General features: G+C 38.3%; 1 protein-coding gene across 1 annotated transcript in view; it reads left to right on the forward strand.

The window, feature by feature from the left end:
* The window catches only part of ARVCF (ARVCF delta catenin family member), a 929071-nt gene that overhangs the window by 249570 nt on the left and 658579 nt on the right, over positions 1 to 20922 (forward strand). The window contains exon 2 of the mRNA XM_053701911.1: positions 13977 to 14039. The gene's annotated coding sequence lies outside the window, so the exon portion shown is untranslated. The remainder of the gene's footprint in view (positions 1 to 13976; positions 14040 to 20922) is intronic.

A 20922-nucleotide genomic window follows, 5' to 3' on the forward strand; every position in this document is an offset into this window, starting at 1 on the left:
TATATATATATATATATATATATATATAATAGCAAAGGCCAGCACTGTTTCTTTAGCATAACATTCCTTTATTGCAGAGACAAAAGATAAAACAAACAGCTACGTTCCGGGCCTACATAGCCCTTATTCATGCTGTAGAGTACAGGTAACAACCTTAATGTATAGCACCTGTGGTGAACTGTTTAACCTTTACTTGTCACATATACATCATCTTCTCTGAGGTGTGCTGCCATCTAGTGGATGAAAAGAAAATAGGTTCTCCACCTGTAGATTACAATAAAATTTGTTTTTAAGCAATGCTTTGATACCTATCTTGAATTCACAATCTCTTATTTATAAGGTATCTAGCTGAGTGAATAGATCACAAATATATTAAAAAAGAAATAATTACAGTCAGCCAATTAAGGTTCCAAGTTATAGACCATATTCCAAAACTAAGGAGAGGAGGTAATGGGGAACTTCTATTGAAAAAAAGGGAGGTATGGTGGGTACATCACCTGAGTAATCTGCATCCCATAGGTTTGAACAGAGATTATGATTTACATATGTTTTTGTAATTATTTTTTTATTTGTGAACTATTCACTCAGCTAGATACCTTATAAATAAGAGATTGTGAACTATTCACTCAGCTTATTTGTGAACTATTCACTCAGCTAGATACCTTATAAATAAGAGATTGTGAATTCAGGATAGGTATCAAAGCATTTTTTTTAAGCAAATGTTATTGTAATCTACAGGTGGAGAACCTATTTTCTTTTTATCCACTAGATAGCAGCACACAGAGAAGATGATGTATATGTGACAAGTAAGGATTCAACAATTCACCACAGGTGCTATAAATTAAGGTTGTTACCTGTACTCTACAGCATGAATAAGGGCTATGTAGGCCCAAAACAAAGCTGTTTGTTTTATCTTTTGTCTCTGCAATAAAGGAATTTTATCCTAAAGAAACAGTGCTGGGAAAACTTCTTTGCTATATTTGTATTCCAGGGGCTGCAGGACCCCTCCTGTTCCCGTGCACTCGGCATATTATCTGGATCTATGCTGGATTTATAGTGCTGTACCAACCTTTTGTTTTATATATATATATATATATATATATATATATATATATATATATATATATATATATATATATATATATATATATGTATGTGACCGATCATTCCCGGGGAGACTGTGAGTGTAGTACACTTGCAGGAGGGATGGAGGAGTAATTTTGTTCATGAACTTATAGGAAAGCTTCCAGTTAGATACACTGGGGCCTATCTATCAAGCTCCGAAAGGAGCTTGACGGCCTGTGTTTCTGGCGAGTCTTCAGACTCACCAGAAATCACAGTTATGAAGCAGCGGTCACAAAGACCGCTGCTCCATAACCCTGTCCACGCTGCTCCATAACCCTGTCCACCTGCTCTGAAAAGGCAGACAGGAATCGCAACAATTGAACCCGATCGAGTACGATCGGGTTGATTGACACCTCCCTGCTGGCGGCCGATTGGCTGCGAGTCTGCAGGGGGGCTACCCCCGAATGGGGCCATATATGCCTGTTTCCACACAAGTCTTCAGGCTTGCCGGAAACAGGAGTTAAGAAGCAGTAGTCTTAAGACCGCTGCTCCTTAAATTGTTCACTGCCTCTGAGGCTGAGGAAATCAATCCGCCCAATCTCATACGATCAGGCTGATTGACACCCCCTGCTGGCCGCCAATTGGCCCTGAATCTGCAGGGGGCGGGATTGCACAAGCAGTTCACCAGAACTGCTTGTGCAATGATAAATGCCAACAGTGTATGCTGTCTGCATTTATCGATGTCTGGCGGACATGATCTCTACAGCGGATCATGTCCACCAGACACTTGATAAATCGGCCCCTATGTGTAAGTGTGGGTGTGTGAGAGAGAGAATGTCTGTGTGAGTTTGTGTAAATGTATTATGCATAGTGTATACTATGCAATATTGTTTTTGCTTTGTGCGGCACAAGAGTGTTCCGGTTTGGCCTTAGCTAAAGGTGTCAACCCTAACAGAACCTGGTTTATTTATCTGTGCTAAAACGAGATCCGGACATTTTTAACATTTTGCAACCTTTGTAGAAATAATTTCAATGCTCCTGTTTAGGTAATCCCCTTATATTACAGCGAAAGTAGTAAATAAAAAACTACATAAAATATTACAAGAGACTTCTGCACAAATTTATATTTATATATGCATATAGGTGCAGCATGGCATCCGCCCAGATAAACAGTGAGAATCAAAATAGGGTAGTTGTTTTTGATGGAACTGTGCAGATTAAATACAGCTAGTTACGCAAGCATTCAGTCAATGTTTTGGCATTTTTTCCTACTCCTCTTCAAACAATAGAATGTTTGTGTCCTATTGATGAAAAAACAACAACTCTTCATCAGACATGTTTAGTGAGAGCATTATACGTGAAGACGCTACAGGAGACACCCAGCCAACAAAAACAGGCTGTGGAACACTTTACAGGATTAGCTACTATTAAGATGAGAGCAAAGGTTATAATGATTGAACATTGTAATCTCAGGGAAGTTGGCATCGTTAAAAGCACAACAGCATACTTGGAATATCCTGTGTTTTAAATAAACTTACAGCAAGTGTTTCAGTTTGTTGTTATAATGTATGAAAATGTCTGAAAATATAACAATGGTAGGGTGGCATTACTATAGGTCTGCTGTGTAATTTGTCATTTATACTAATGTTTTGGATTTGTGTACACTGGTGGTGTTTAGCGTTTTCAGCGGGCTGATAGTCATTAAAAGAACTGTCAGAAAAAAATAACACCTCCAGAAGTTTCCAAAGTGAATAAGTGAAATAATATGCAGTTTACAACAATTTTATTAAACATTGTTACATAACGTAATAATCATGAGAACCAAACTTTATTTCTGCATTTATCAATACAATACACAGTATCACACTGTTTACGCATTTTATCCATTTTTAATTTTTAAAGTTTTAACCCTCACCTTTTCTAAGTCTTAAAGTCCCCCATTAAAGAAGCTGCAGATGGACCAGTTTCTCCTGTAGGGAACTTGTCCACCTAAACTCACCCTCAAGCATCACATGATTGCACAAGACCACTCTTGTACAATCCTTCCCCCTACTGTCGTGCAAGCAATCAATTACCCCAGTTGGGTCCGTCTGATCGGTCCAGGGTGATTTTAATCTGCCATATTATGACTGCTACTTCTTCAACTTGCTAATACCCATAGACTGCTTGCATGTGAGGGATGATTGGCAAGCACTGTTTTTGCACAATTTGTTGCACATGTATGTGGTGCATGTGCAGTGTTAAATGAGGGCAGTGGATGTTGCCTTACTCTGGGACTGCTGTTTTATTTGTATTTTATACTAATGTTTGGAAGTGGAATTAGTCTGTTCAGCATAAATTTTTATTGTGTGGGAAAACTGCAATTTATTTTTTTAAAATGTGTGTCAGGGTTATGATCTCTATAACAGGGCGAAGCCCAATGGCAGGGGTAGTTTGAAGCTGGGCAGACTGCATAGCAATAGACTGGAGACTCAAATATATACAACAACAGACATGTTTATTAGGAGAAAGTTACACAGGAAAATAGCAAGTAATGTCCTGAAAAAGAAAACAGGTACAGGCAAGAGTTAACTGAAGCAAACTGTACATGTATAGCTGATGTTCAGGTGCAAATTCAGACAGGTAAGAGTCAAGTTCTGAAATGACCACTTCTGTTTCAAGCAAAGGGGAGTGCCCACTTCTGGGTCAAGCAAAGGGGAGTTCCCACTACTGGGCCAAGCAAAGAGGAGTGCCAACTTCTTGGCCAAGCTAAGGGGAGTGCCCGCTTCTGGATCAAGCAAAGAATACGAGGGTGCTGAATCCAGGCAGCAGCAGATAAAGACAGGGCTGGGGACAGGAAAAACAAATAGGCACAGCAATCGATAAGGTACTGGAGCTGGGAAACTGCAACAGGGAAAGTCCAAGCAAAAGTACTAACTGCACCAAATGCAGCTTCCAGAGTTGTCATATTTAAATTTTGAATTACCAAAATAGCATTTGGAAGTTTGCTTTTGTTTCCCATTGAAGTAAACAGGAGACATAAAAAGTATAATTTGCACACAGTTTACATTCAGTAAAAGTATAAGAATATTTAAGAATGATGTGGAATTTAATATTTTATATATAAAAGTGCCTATGAATATGAATATAAAAATATTAAATCCTGAAATATTATATATTAAAGTAATAAAAAATCATAATTCTTATATAATCTTGCCAGACGAGGCTGCTCTACAGATTCAAGCCCCTTGTTTAAAACCATAAAGACAAATATATTACCTAAACATAGGAGTCTGATACAGATATTAATTAAATAGTTTATTAAATATATTGCCTGCCTGTGTCAATCACATTAAAATGAGGTTAGGTTTTTTTTCATAACATCTGATGGTGTTTCCTTGCACTTCTAAAAAAAAATCAGGAAGTATAAAAAAAAATAGGAATAACTGAAGCTGATAACACTTCCCAGATTGTTTCAGTCTTTCTGGCTTGGTTTTTATGCCATTGATGTAAAGATGCCTTTATTTAAAGATGCCTCCAGAGTGTTTTCTGACTCGGAGAGAAGCACATTGCAGCTAAACTTAAGCTGATATAAAGTGAGACACCAACTCTGGAATTGGAAGTTACTACTTACTAAAGAGAGCACGAGGACCTTTGGAGGATTCTACTATCCATATTCCAAGATACAGAAGTCTGCATTCTGGGAGATCCAGTGGATGATTCTATCTTTTCTACAGGGAGTGCCTCATTCTGTTTTGAAAGTGCTACATTCTTACCTCATGTGATTGAGGTTCATTCAAGTAAGTGCACATCTAATAGGGGATTAAAATCTGAAGACTCTATCCTCTACATTTGATGTGCTCCTGATTACCTCTGATCGTTTAGGATTTTTGATATTGCTTATGGACATTTGTAACATACTGCATTATATTAATTATTTATTTTATGTTATTTTTAACTATGCATTGCTATAATATTTTACTATAAACTGTATAAATTTTATATATTTATCTTTTATCTATTATATATATTTTTAGTTTGAGCTGTCTGCGCCACCCTGCCCCTTTCTTTTTATGTCCCTTTTTGAGGAGTGATAGGTCTCCTCTATTCTTTTTGGGTTTTGGCAGCTGGATACTACCTACTGAAAATATATATACCTCTATGAGGTGCTGGGTATAGAGTATATACCTTGTGGCATTGCTTTATTTGATAGTGAGCGCCTGGGAGTGATTCAGTGGATTCTTTCTACTGGTTCATTTATCTTTTGTCTCTATATATATATATATATATATATATATATATATATATATATATATATATATATATATATATATATATATATATATATATATATATATATATACTGTATGTTTGTGTATATATATATTTTATTTATTTTTTAATTATTTTTTTTAAATCTTATTTCTTTACTTTTTATTTTCCCCTTTTTAATGAAGTCATAAAGAACAACTCACCACTGATTCTGTTTTATTTATTTAGAATTGCTATATTTGTGTGTCTTTTTCTAAAAACGTTTATAGGGCTCCATTTATCACACTACAGATAGAGCTTGTGAGCCCTTAAGATCACTACTTCTTAACCTAACTTAACCTTTGCTTAGGCGTTTAGGCTGTCATCCAATTTATATTTACTAAATCATATATTATTAATACATATGCATATATGCCTGTTGTACTATCTCTTTAATTGGAAGTGGTGCTGTTTATCAATTATATTGCAACAACAGAAATGAACTCTTAAGGACCTGATGATTAAAGATGTTCCTGCTTGAGGGGAAAGTGCACTGCAGACTTTACAGGGACTGAACTCACTGAATGCTAAAAGAAAAAGGGCAGAACCTGGAATTCCCAAAAAGATGCCTCCCATAAAGCTCTCCATTCAAATGAGATGATCTAAAATGTTCCATAAGCACTGCGACATCTCTCAAAAGATTCTAGAGGGCAAATTTTGCTATACTTCTCTAAGATGTGTTCTCTGCATTTCTGTATGGTAAGGAGAGACAAGTCCAGTGCAATATAGCACTGCATGACATGAGACTTTTATTACACTTACACTTTGTATTTTATATTACTGTATTTTGTATTTTATATTACTTTACACTGCAGATTGGGTCTTTCAGTATTGTTACATTTAAGCTTTTTACTTTCTTTTTGTATGTTTATGCATTTAGATTTAGATTCATCAGTGCTTTTACAAAATCTTACTATGCTTTGACCATTTCTGTGTTGCTTTGGCAAATTAGGATCATACTTTGTATATTGTGCATGTTTTACAAATCGCATTGCCCTTTGTAGTTGCTCTATTATACAATAAAACACAGCTTCATAAAGTTTGGAGGGACAGGGGAGATCCCTGAGCTGAACAGGGGAGTTTGCAAGGTATGTCTGAAGTTTTTTCACAATTTTTGTGAAATACTGTAAGCAGTTTAAACAAGCTGGTTTCACTGAATTTTTCACACTAGCTGTATGCAGGTGAAGTTTGCTCAAAATTCACAATACACTTATTTAACTGACAGAAAAGTAAGATATAGTGTATTTGCTGCAAACTGAGCCTTTATATCAGTCCCAGGTGTTCTCATCTTAACTTCTCTCCCCCTGTTAATTTCTGTATCCCAGATAGCCTCATTACTTTCTATGGAAGGCATCTCTCATCTCTCTGGGACTTCCAGGTTCCGCCCTTTTTCTTATAAAATTCAGCCCCTGGGAAGTCTGCACTATAATTTCTCTCCAAACTAGAGAATCTTTAATTATCTGGTCCATGGAAGAAATACAAAGTGCAATGTAATTTGTAAAGACACTAATAAATATACAAAGCATGACCTTAATTTGTTAAAGTTATACAGAAACTGTCAAAGCATAATCAGAATTTGTAAAATTGCAATTCTAAATACACTGCTGTATACAGAATCTATATGCATTAAAATAGAAAAGAAGGACTATTGAAATTGAATACTCTAACTGGTCGGGATCCGATCTAGCCCGTTGTCAACTACAGAGGCCTATACTCGAGCTCCCAACCCCCCCCCCCTTTAGATCGGCTGCTAATATGCAACCATCTATCATGGAGGATCCTCACAGACTCATACAAGCCCTATTACAAGACCTAGTATGCAAATTGGATAACAGCTTCAAAGACCTGATTATAACTGTGAGGAGGGCTGCCCGGGAAGAAAATATTACCTCACTTCAATACCCAGTAAGGGTGAACTCATTAACAGATCTGATCCCAAGGTCCCTACCAGAGAACCCCTGTGAATATGGAGGAATTGTGACATCTTCCACATCTAATCAGCCCCTTATAAATAAGACCGAGAGAGACTTTAACCCGATGGAACTCGGCCTGAGGCCTGCTGGAAAATTGATCCTAGCCGCACAGCAACTACTGTCTCAGCAACCTCCTACTCCAAATCCTTACCTTGATTCTAAGGAGAAGATGGTCCACATGCCCTCATTGTCTGGCCAGGGAATGGCGGACGACTCCCGTGGTCAGACTCCGGAGTGCCTGGGACCCTTGTATACAGCCAAGAGAAGTAGAGCACTTTGGCTACTAGGATTGAAGACAAGTGACCCACTGCTGACGCTGTACATATTTCTCACAACACAGACTTACAGCTACACAGATCCCTACACGAGCCGAATACTTAGACTTTTGCTCCTTTAAAGCCGGCATCGGGTAAGAGATTATACATCATCAGGCTGCGGATTCATTCTCCATATGGCCTTATCTAGTTTCACTGGCCTTGGGAACAATTGGAACTTTTACTTGACGGCCTCTCATCACAAACTGTAACTCTATTACTCAGTATTATCATACTTCTCCCAGGGTGTTTAATTTTCTACCATTAGTTTTCTCTGTATCCTCCTCTGTTTGTTTGTTTTTATTATTATTACACATCTAACCTGGGATATTTACACTGTCCTTGATAACTGTAAGCCAACCTTGGACACTCATTGCTCTCTATAATATACAGATTACTTTAGGCTAAAATGGGGTTAGTTAATGTCAGGGGCCCCTAAGACTTGTGCACACATGATTTTCTGGTTAAAAATGAATCATTCTTCTGCAGTTGAATGTACACTCTCTGTAGGTTGGTATATACTTTTATCAAACTACAAGATACAGGATTTGTTTACTTTATGACAAACTGTTTGAAGCCTAACCTAACCCTGCTATATTTAATAGGGGCATAACCGTTGAAGTTAATATTAATCTGCTTTTTCATGAATAAGCCCTAGAACTGTGGACCAACTATTTTTGAATGTTCATTATGCTCCCTACTTGTAATAAGATTAATATGTGTCTGTTATACAATTATTGGTTTAAAGAGCCTATAGCTTACAGGTAGCAGATATTACCCCCCCCCCCCCCAAATAGTACTATCTCTTATTTGCCTGCCAAGGGGTCCGTAGTTAATAAGAGGAGACATATCTGCCCACAGATTGCCTCTAAACCTTATGCCATTCCTTATGTTAACATCTTTAACTACATATAAATGCAGGATCACTAGTGTAGACATCACATATTGCATACTTATGGTTAAGGTAATCAAGTTTTATTGATCTATTTATTTAATTATGTTCCAGCACCTCAGTTCTTGCTAGGGGGGTAGACCATATAGCAAGTTATATACTCTATAACATCATAGGATAGCTCTTAAACAAACACTCCTTACATGTTCCCAAACTTGTGATATAACAACATCATAAACTGAAACTCTATGAGACTCAATACGGAATTCCTTATTATTAAGAATAGAACCAGATATATATCACTCTATAGTCAAACCCCCCAACATTAAAAAGACAAGTGAACTCATCTCAACACCTGGTCCATAATCATTTAGGCGCTAATTCCTTCTTATTATTATACAACATTTCTAGTTATGTTATTATAAACCTCACATACTTACCGCCGGTATATATATACATTTTAATAGAGGAAATATTTAGACCGGTAAGTTACCGGTCTAAATATTTCCTCTATTAAAATGTATATAGTTAAACACTAATGTATATCATTGTATTATATATCCTTACTCCAGCTCATTAGCTAATCACATAGCAATTTTTCCTTGGTCCAAAAGTGGCCACTTCAAATACTAATCCTCCTCTCCTATGTTTTATGATGATGATTAGGTCCAAGAGTGGCCTTCTTTGTATTGGGAGGAATCAAACACAGAATATAATCTAAAAAAGAGGTTGGAGGAGCCATATTGTTTCTACTTTGTGTAATCTCGTTTATGTTCAGTCTGATAACTTTTGTCAAACCTGAAAACTTGTCATTTATGTAATGTGGCATTCAAAGTATGTTGTACATTTCGCACAACCTCAATAAAAACTATTTTAAAAAAAAAAATGAAAATAAAAACTGCAAAGTTTAACCCCTTGCGTTAAATTGGCTTAGGTACCACGTCAATCAGTACTTTGCCCAGTGTACTATGTTGACATAGTACCTACGTCCAACACATAGGTGCATTTTGCAGTCCCTGCTGTCAGCTTAGTTAGCGGGAGCCGCATCCTATCTGCCTTCATATGGTAAGGGACACTTATCATGCTCCCTTACCATATGAAGCCAGATAGCCAAAACATTACAGACAGTGACACTGCGTGGGCAGTGGATCTTGCCTTGCTGGAATATATATATATATATATATATATATATATATATATATATATATATATATATATATATATATATATATATATATATATGTGTGTATCTAAGGTAAATCGATGATATAATGACTGCCCTGTCAGGAACAGAGCTAACTACCACACTGTTATGGTTTTCTTACCATTATAGCTTAATGATAGTCATGGTTTAAGGGCAAATAAGGCTTATATTAAACCTTTGTTTTTCAACCTCTTATTATTGCTTGTTACAGACATACATTTAATTCAAATTTTATTTGTGAGTTAACTGCAAACCATAAACACTAAAAAACATTAAAGGAAAAAACATTATTAAAATAAAAATGAAACTAGCATATAACATTTTTGCTATGAGGTGTTTGGAACTTAAGGCATGGCTATACGAGAAATTGCTATGAATTTAATAAATAAATTAACTGTATTTTGTTTTTATTTATTTATTACTAAATACATTTTGAGATAGAATACAAGGCAAATATGTTAAGATGTGTACATATATACAACAGAAAGTAATTGCTAAAGTTTTTAAATACATTTTTCAGAATAATACTTAGTAAATCTGTGTTGTAGGATCTTTTGATATATTGTTTTGTGAGCAAATGTAGCATGTGCCATATGTGCTGGGTCACATTTCTGTTTAGAGTATTGTGTGACAGTGCTAGTAAATACTGACACCCCTGTCGCAAACAGTTATGTTTCACTAGTGATTGATATCCTGGTGGGGAAAAGCACCTAGACTTCTGCACTGACAGCTGACAAGATAGTCCCTATGGTTTCTGTATTTAACCCCTTAAGGACCACAGCACTTTTCAATTTTCTGACCGTTTGGGATCAAGGCTATTTTTACATTTCTGCGGTGTTTAGCTGTAATTTTCCTCGTACTCATTTACTGTACCTACACATATTATATACCGTTCTCACCATTAAATTGACTTTCTAAAGATACCATTATTTTCATCATATCTTATAATTTACTATAAAAAAAATATAAAATATGATGAAAAAATTGAAAAAAACAAACACTTTTTCTAACTTTGACCCCTAAAATCTGTTACACATCTACAACCACCAAAAAACACCCATGCTAAATAGTTTCTAAATTTTGTCCTGAATTTAGAAATAACCCAATGTTTACATGTTCTTTGCTTTTTTTTGCAAGTTATAGGGCAATAAATACAAGTAGCACTTTGATATTTCCAAACCATTTTTTTTTTTTTTCAAAATTTGCGATAGTTACATTGGAACACTGATATCTGTCAGGAATCCCTGAATAGCCCTTGACATGTATATATTTTTTTAGTAGACAACCCAAAGTATTGATCTAGGCCCATTTTGGTATATTTCATGCCACCATTTCACCTCAAAATGCGATCAAATAAAAAAAATCGGTCACTTTTTCACAAACTTTAGGTTTCGCACTGAAATTATTTACAAACAACTTGTGCAATTATGGCACAAATGGTTGTAAATGCTTCTCTGGGATCCCATTTGTTCAGAAATAGCAGACATTTATGACTGTGGCATTACTTTTTGGTAATTAGAAGGTTGCTAAATGCCGCTGTGCACCACTTGTAGTAGGCTCAGCAGTGAAGGGGTTAGTTAGGTAGCTTGTAGGGAGCTTATAGGGTTAATTTTAGCTGTAGTGTAGTAGACAACCCAAAGTATTCATCTAGGCCCATTTTGATATATTTCATGCCACCATTTCAGCGCCAAATTTGATCAACTAAAAAAAATCGTTCACTTTTTTTTACTAATTTTGTTTTTTTACTGAAATTATTTACAAACAGCTTGTGCAATTATGGCACAAATGGTTGGAAATACTTCTCTGGGATCCCCTTTGTTCATAAATGGCAGACATATATGGCTTTGGTCTTGCTTTTTAGTAATTAGAAGGCTGCTAAATGCCGCTGCTCCCCACACTTGTATTATGCCCAGCAGTGATGGGGTTAATTAGGTAGCTTTAATTTAGTGTAGAGAACAGCCTCCCACCTGACACATCACACCCCCTGATTCCTCCCAAACAGCTCTCTTCCCTCCCCCACCCCACAATGTCCCCGCCATCTTAAGTACTGGCAGAAAGTCTGCCAGTACTAAAATAAAAGGCTTTTTTAAAATTATTTTTATTTTTTTAAATATATTCTGCTGTGTGGGATACCCACTTAGCCTCCAACCTCCCTGATCCCCCCCAAAGAGCTCTCTAACCCTCCCCCCACTAACTATTTGCCACCATTTTGGGTACTGACAGTTGTCTGCCAGTACCCAATTTGCAATCAAATGTGGCTTTTTTAAAAATAAAGCCCACTTTTTCTGTAGTGTAGCTGCCCCCCCCTCCATACCCTACCCCCCTCCCAGATCCCTTTTGAAAAGTTATTCCCCCAGAGATGGGCCGCACACCCGCCTCCCTTCAATGGCTCCCACCCATCAACTATCGGCATCATCGCTGGCCGATGCAGAGAGGGCCACAGAGTGGCATTGGTGTGTCAAAAAAGGTATTGCAGTGATGCCTCAATATTGAGGCATCACAGCAATACCTTGAAAGCGATGGAAGCGCTTGAAACCCCTGAGGACGTACAGGGTACGTCCTTGGTTGTTAACTGACCTTTTTTGTAGGACATACCCTGTACGTCCTTGTTCCTTAAGGGGTTAAAGGGACAGTCTAGTCCAAAACAAACTTTCCTTATTCAGATAGGGCATGTAATTTTAAACAATTATCCAATATACTTTTATCACCAATTTTGCTTTGTTCTCTTGGTATTCTTAGTTGAAAGCTAAATCTAGGAGGTTCATATGCTAATTTCTAAGCCCTTGAAGGCCGCCTCTTAGATCAGGGCATTTTGACAGCTTTTCACCACTAGAGAGTGTTAGTTCATGTGTTTCATATAGATAACACTGTGCTCACGCACGTGGAGTTCCTAGGAGCCATCACTGATTGGCTAAAATGCAAATCTGTCAAAAGAAATGAAATAAGGGGCAGTTTGCAGAGAATTAGATACAAGATAATCACAGAGGTAAAAAGTGTATTAATATAACTGTATTGGTTATGCAAAACTAGGGAATGGGTAATAAAGGGATTATCTTTTAAAATAATAAATATTCTGGTGTAGACTGTCCCTTTAAATGGACATTGTACACTAGATTTTTCTTTGCTTAAATGTTTTTTAGATGATCCATTTATTTAGCCCCATTTGAGAGTGTTTTTGTAACAATGTATAGTTTTGCTTATTTTTTAATAACATTGTGCTGATTTTCGGACTCCTAACCAAGTTTTAGATGTATACTAAAGTCTATAGATTCATTTGCAGGGGAGGGGGGAGTGTCTGCTCTCCCGGCATTCTAAACCCCTTTCACTGGGTGTCCCAGTCTAAGCTCATCAACAGTGCTAAACTGGGAGCTTCTAAGTAAGTTTTTTAAAGGTTTTATATTGGATTTTTATATCAGTATATACCACTATATTCTTCTTTATAGTAGTGTCCATTACATGCAGTTATATGAACAATGGTGTATACTGTCCCTTTAACTAAACAGTGTTAAATACCATTATTACAAACAATTTATTTGTGAGTTGTCATTGTGCCTGAGCAAACTATCATAGTTAACCCTAAATAACTTAGGGACCGATTTATGAACGTGCGAGCGGACATGATACAATGTAGCGTATCATGTCCGCCGCACATTGATAAATGCCGACAGCATACGCTGTCGGCATTTATCATTGCACAAGCAGTTCTTGTGAACTGCTTGTGCAATGCTGCCCCCTGCAGCTGGGGGTGTCAATCAGCCTGAACGTTTAGGATCAGCCTCAGAGCAGGTGGACAAAATATGGAGCAGTGGTCTTTAGACCGCTGCTTCATAACTGCTGTTTCTGACGAACCTGAAGGCTCGCGGCGGAAACAGGGGCATGGAGCTTGATAATTCGGCCCTTTAGTCTCTATCATTGTAACATAAATATACTCTCTTCTCCTCACAAATGCAACTAACACCCCTAACATTTTAGTTTCAACCCTTTTCCCACCTACCCACAAAAAGCATGAATACAAATACCCACCTTGCACCAAATGGTTAAAAACGCCACAGCCCTAACCCAACATCTCAAAGGTTTCTTTATACAGTGTGTATAAAATATATGTGCTTGCAAATTTTAATGCACTTTTTTTTTATATGGTTTTCTATATTGACTTGTTACTGTTTGAATGAGCTATGCATAATGAGTATTTTATATAATTTTATTAAGGACTATATTTTTTTTTCCTTGCATTGCAGGTTTAATTGTAGCTGTCAAATGGAACATTAAGGAATTTAGAACTGGAAAACAGACGTAGAAAGGTATGTTACTTTATTCATAGCAATAATGACTTAGGAAAAAATCTGACTTTGGCAGGTCATCTAGACCTGTGTCATACATACTTTAGCTGCAGTACAATGTACCAAATGCATTTTCTTTATACAGACGTTTTTAAATGTTCAGGTCATACGGTACCATTGGATCTTCAGTTTTCCTATATATTTTAATAGTTGAGACAGTATTTCTTCACTCATACGAAAATAATAACTCAAACAAATACATAATATCCAGAAGAGATAATCACTGACATTCATGATTAACTGACTTTGTAGCTTCCCGTGGATATCACCTGTAGTTTCACTATTGTCTCTAATTATTCATCTGTCCTGTTCATAAAGTCTCCTATTCTAGACATGATTTCTATAATCAGTAGCTGCTGAAATGAACAACAGACTTAACTACAGTCTGGGAAGTTGTACTAAACAGGTGTTGTGAATTAAGGGGGGGTGGGAGTTATGTTTTAAGCAAATTATGGGGCACATTTTTTTCTTTGATATCTTTATCCCCATCTTCCGTTCATCCAACTTTGTTCACTCCTCTTCAAGGCTTTGGGGTAGATTTACCAATGTCTGTCCGACATGATTCTCTGTAGCGTATCATGTCCGACAGACATCGCTGAATGTGAACGCTGTCGGCATTTATCATTACACAAGCAGTTCACCAGAACTGCTTGTGCAATGCCGCTCCCTGCAGATTTGCAGCCAATCGGCCACTAGCAGGGGGTGTCAATCAGCCCAATCGTATAGGATCGGGCGGATTGAAGACCGCAGCCTCAGAGGCATCGGACAAGTTATGGAGAAGCGGTCACTTGTTAAATCTACCCCTTTATCTCTGTTCCTTGTCAGTAATTTTCTTCCCTTTCTATTCTTGTTGAGTGTAATTTCTGGGAAAAAAAAGTGTGTCTTTCACTCTTCCTTTCCTGGTGTCTAAAATCTTTTTTTTTTTTTTTTTTTTTAATCATATATTGTGCTTTGTTCATTTCCTTACACATCAACGTTTTCAGCCTTATGGTTTATAATTGTTGTTAAGTTTATTCTTTTTTTATTGAATTACAATACAAGAAAACAATCTCATGATTTTAAAAACCACAAATGATTTGTAAGCAAAATACTAAACTATGTATTAGTAGTTAAAGGGACATTCAACACTTCCGTTAACATGATTTGATATTGAAAATAAAAAACTGAAGATCCGCCTGCACTATACCCCTCCTGCCTTGCCCCCTTGCTTCTGTCCTAATCAGCGTCGCTAACTACTCTAATACCCGGTAAATATGGCAGCCGAACTCCCCCACCGTTACGTAGTACGGACTGGATTCTGATTTGCTTATCAGTTGAAGAAGAAGGCAGCTACGTAACGGTGGGGGGAGTTTGGCTGCCATATTTACCGGGTATTAGAGTAGTTAGCTACGCTGATTAGGACAGAAGCAAGGCGGCAAGGCAGGAGGGGTATAGTGCAGGCGGATCTTCAGTTTTTTATTTTCAATATCAGATCATGTTAATGGAAGTGTTGAATGTCCCTTTAACCACTACTAATAAAGAATTATTATAATTAATAATTTTTCAAATAAAGATAAGAAAAGAAAAATATTAGTCTAGGAAAACTTAGTTAAGTCCTTAAAGGGACATTAAACACTTTGAGATGGTAACATAAAATTATAAATCTTATATATAAAAAACTAAACAGTATGGAGGCGGAGCCTGGCCGTGCCGGAACATGGCCGCACTGAGATAGAGCTCCGGTCTAGATAACTCATTTCCCTCAAACTGCCACCGGCCACCGACACTGCAGACGGCCACAACTCACACCTAAAGACACCCTGCGTTCGCGGAAACCCGAGGGGAGCCATGCCGTGACCGCAGGTCTGTAATCAGCACTTGTAAAGACACGCTCATATACCCACGGGGACCGGCGCCATCTTGCCTAATAATACCATCAGCTCTCCCGGTCTCTGCATGGGTGTATGGAGTGACAGAGGTGGAAACACATTTAGCCCGGGGCGTACTGTCAAACAGCCCTGTAGGCTACTAACAGTCAATCTGGCCGACACTGCCGCACATACCCCAATCGGGTACACGTCATTAAACATGCCGAGATCTGAGCTACACTTTCACGTGGCGTAAGCCCGTTACTTTAGATATGCGGCTGGACGAATTATAGAGGAACTTGCCGACACCACAACAGGGGCACAGCAGTAATGTAAATAAGACACAGGTGACCGAAAAACCAGGCACGCTACCCACATGTAAAGCTTAAATACAAGGAAGGAAAATAAACAGTCTCTCATCCTCATTTCCCTGGTGCTCCGGTCTGCTGGTGTTTATTAAAACTGGCGAAGGGGAACAGTGTACTCCCAAGTGTGATAAAGGAAGTTTTATTCTTCGACCGCAATGGCAACAAGAAAGGGCCCAAAAATGGATAAAGCTAATAAACAAGCAACGCTGCCTGTGTCTGTGAGCAACTTTTTCTGCACCAATGACACGACTATTACGGAGCAAAGAGACACAGGGAGCAGCACACAGTCTCATACAGACAACATTCAACAACAAGTGGTTCCAGTGGAGCTAATGAATCAACTAAAATCTGATATTGCCAATCTCCCTTCAAAAACAGACTTTGATTCCTTAAAGAACTTAATCAAATCAGAGCTTTCAACTATAAGAAAAGAGGTCTCAGAGATTGGGCTTAGACTGGAGGATATAGAGGGGACACAGGAGACACTGAATACCCTGACTGATTCAATTATAACACAAGCTAACATACATGAAGCTAAAATGTCCGCACTACAGGACAGACTAGATGATATGGACAATAGAAACCGTAGAAATAATCTAAGGATTCGCGGTATACCAGAGAAAATCACTAATACCGAGTTGGAAACTTATGTCCAAGATCTATTTCGCCATCTGAAAAAAGACCAACAAGCTCCAAATTTGGAATTAGATAGGGTCCACAGGGCCCTCAGACCTCCCCCACCAGACAAAGCCCCTCCGAGAGACGTGATACTGAGGTTCCTACGATACAAAGATAAAGAGGAGGTATGGACTGCTGCCCGCCAACTAAGAGACATATTATACATGGATCACAACCTACAAATCTATTTGGACCTGAGCCCCAACACGCTGCAGAGGAGAAGGGACATTGCTTTTATAACTAGAGCGCTCAGGGACAAAAAGATTAAATATCGTTGGGGATACCCCTTTAGCTTGGTTGTTTCATTCGACGGCAAGTCTTTTACCTATAAAGAACCACACGACCTAGGGACTCTCTCCAAGGGACTAAACATAACCTTCAACACTCCCCCGGACTTTGATACCCAGGGGAGCATTGATCTTGAGGAGCAATCGGATCAGAGCTCACTTCAGGGAAGAAACCGATGGCAGCTAGTGGGCTATGGCAAACGAAAAAAGGACAGAAATGACCCTATCAACAAAAATGCCATGAGTTCTACCATCCAAGAGACATGAAGCGGAACATTGATGGGTGAGATTGTGTCCAATTTTCAAAAAAAAAAAAAAAAAAAAAAAAAAATGTATATGCAATTTACCTCTGTGGGGATGGGAAGAGTTAAACGTTATGCCTAAACATGCTGGTTATGTGAAATGTTGTGTGGCCTGTTGGGTGGTTGGGAAGTACATTCACATGAGAGGGAGATGTTGTTGTTTAGCATTCCTCCTTCTTTACCTTTTTCTTGCACTGAATTATTACTTTGTTCAAACAGTTCACTGTTTAATGGTTGTTTTTACAAAATTATTATATGTTCTTGTTAGTTTTTTAGATTTTTATAGACTGACGTACAAAAATTACAAAGTCCAGACTTACTGGGGGCGCATGACAACTTGGGGGGCTTACCATACACACATTAACCTGACAGGAACCCCGGGTGACTATGGGTGCTCTCAACACAATATAATAAATGGTATCAATAAATAAGCAGAAGGGAATCACCTTCATTTCCATTAACGCTAAGGGCCTCAACAGTCCATCCAAGAGACAGGTAGCTATGAGAGATTTTAAAGAAAGGAAGGGTGACGTGGTCTTTATACAAGAAACGCACTTCTTAAAGAATAGAGAACCCCAGACGTTTAAATACAAATTCGGAGATTCTTATTACGCTTCCAACAACACAAAAAAGTGTGGGGTTGGCATACTGTTTAGGAAGGGTATAGCATTCCAAGCCCACAAGTGCATAAGGGATACCTCAGGGAGATACCTAATTCTAGTGGGCAAGTTGTTTCATAAACAAGTAACATTGGTCAGCGCATACGCCCCAAACACATCACAAGACACATTTTTTAAAACCCTATCTAACGCCATACTAGACACAGCGAGGGGCACCTTGATAGTATGTGGAGACCTCAATTGTACATTGGACCCCACAATGGATAACTCCTCAGGGACATCCTCTACTGCACACGCAATCATTAATAAGCTAAAAAAAAACCTTAGAGATCTAGCCCTACACGACACATGGAGAATACTTAACAGAACAGTGAAGGATTACACATTCTATTCTCACCCCCATGTTAGATATTCCAGGATAGATTACATCCTTACGGATGTTACTAGTCTAGCTATGGTTGAGAACTGTAGGATACTCCCCACATCATGGACTGACCACTCAATGGTCCGCTGCAGAATGCATTGGGATACCAGGGAAGGTACTAGCTACCTATGGAAGTTGGACGACAGACTCCTTGACGACCCTACATACACAGTAAAAATAGAAAAAGCTCTGGAGGAGTTCTTCCAGTTTAATTCCAATTCAGATATTGACATTAAACACAGATGGGGAGCCCATAAAGCGGTCCTTAGGGGGGAACTTATGAGTATAAAAGCACACCAAATTAAACAGCAAAGAACTTATTTTGAGTCAGTTTTGAATAAGATTGAGGAACTGGAGAAAGCTCATAAACAAGACCCAAATGATACACAAACACTAGACAGCTTGCTGGATTATAGAGGAAAGCTTAATATGATTATAGACAAAGAGTGTAAGGTATCCGCTCTCAAATTAAAACAAATGTCTTATGAGGGTAACAACAAATGTAGCAGGCTTTTCGCAAGGAAGCTGAAACGCAAAACTAATAAATCCTTTATAATGAAAATAAAAGACCATAGGGGGGGGGAGAGCACTTCATCTGCACATATTGCTGAAGCTTTTCGCGCTTATTACGAGAAATTATATAACCTGCAGGAACCCTCCCCGGATAACGCCCACACATTTATAGATCAACTAATGCTACCAAATATAGGGGAAGAGGAAAGATCCCGCCTTAACGAACCTTTCACACTAAAGGAAATAAAGTGCATAATTAAAGATCTCCCTAATGAGAAAGCACCTGGCCCTGATGGCTTTACAACCTACTACTATAAAAAATTTACTGATATATTATCCCCCCAATTATTAGAATTATTTCAACCCATTTCGGAAAAGAACCCTTTTCTAGAGGAATCCCTAACTGCAAATATAGTGGTGCTCCCCAAACCGGGTAGGAATACAGATAGAGTGGAAAATTTTAGACCTATATCCTTATTAAATAATGATATAAAAATATATGCTAAATTGCTGGCCAACAGACTGAACCCTGTCATTCCCCAGATAATTGATATGGACCAAGTAGGCTTTGTTGTTGGTAGAGAGGCTAGGGACAATACGGTAAGAGCCATTGACATTATAGATTACGCGACATCACAAAATATCCCACTAGTATTGATTTCCACGGACGCGGAGAAAGCCTTCGACCGCGTCCGGTGGAAATTTTTGCGGTCAATATTAGAAAAATTTGGAATTGGGTCCCCCTTTATATCGAAAATTATGGCATTATATTCTTCCCCATCGGCTAGGGTCCAGGTGAATGGGGTATTGTCTCAGCCCTTCCAAATAAGCAACGGTACGAGACAGGGGTGCCCCCTGTCCCCTCTGCTGTTTGCGTGTGCGGTTGAAGCTCTGGCGGTTAAAATTAGGAATGATGTAGACATAGAGGGAGTCAGAATTAAAGAAAGAAACTATAAAATCATGTTGTACGCTGACGACATATTATTTACCCTCACCAATCCACTCACTTCACTACCACATGTGCTACAACACCTGAGGGATTTTCAGCTCGCCTCCAATTTTCTAATTAATAAATCAAAATCAGAAATACTTAATATTTCCCTCGATCAGGCCCACCTTACTCAACTAAAAAACACCTGTCCTTTCCGATGGCAGGAAAAATCACTAAAATATTTGGGGATTCAGCTTACAAAAAACACACAAGACTTATTCAACACTAACTACATCCCTTTACAAAGACGCTTAATAGCAGATCTATCCTCCTGGAGATCCTTGCATACTTCCTGGATGGGGAGAATTAACATATTTAAAATGAATGTCCTGCCCCGCATATTATATGTCTTGCAAGCCCTACCTATCCCACTCCCTACTAATTTTCTTTCATCCCTGCAGTCAAAAATCCTAGAATTTGTCTGGGACAAAAAAACGGCCAGAATAAACAAAAATATTATGTGTACACCATTATTGAGTGGCGGGCTGGGAGTCCCCGACTTAGTGAAATACAGATACGCAACCTTTCTACAACGAATACTAGACTGGCACTATAACTTTCAAAATAAGGCCTGGGTACAGCTGGAGCATGAAATATCAGACTTTAACCACTTGGGATCCCAATGTTGGGCTGGCTTGGGCGGTACGGGTGGGGACCATCAGCTTCACACATTGACCTCTGAGACCTTTAAAATTTGGAGTAATATCCTATTAAGATTCCCACATGTGTCTTCTAGATACTCCCCATTGACCCCTCTTAGTGAAAACAAAGACTTTACCCCTGGGTCTCGCTGCTCCCGTTACAGTACTAGTAT

This window comes from Bombina bombina, chromosome 2 (assembly GCF_027579735.1).
Source record: "Bombina bombina isolate aBomBom1 chromosome 2, aBomBom1.pri, whole genome shotgun sequence".
NCBI classification, from domain to species: Eukaryota; Metazoa; Chordata; class Amphibia; order Anura; family Bombinatoridae; genus Bombina; species Bombina bombina.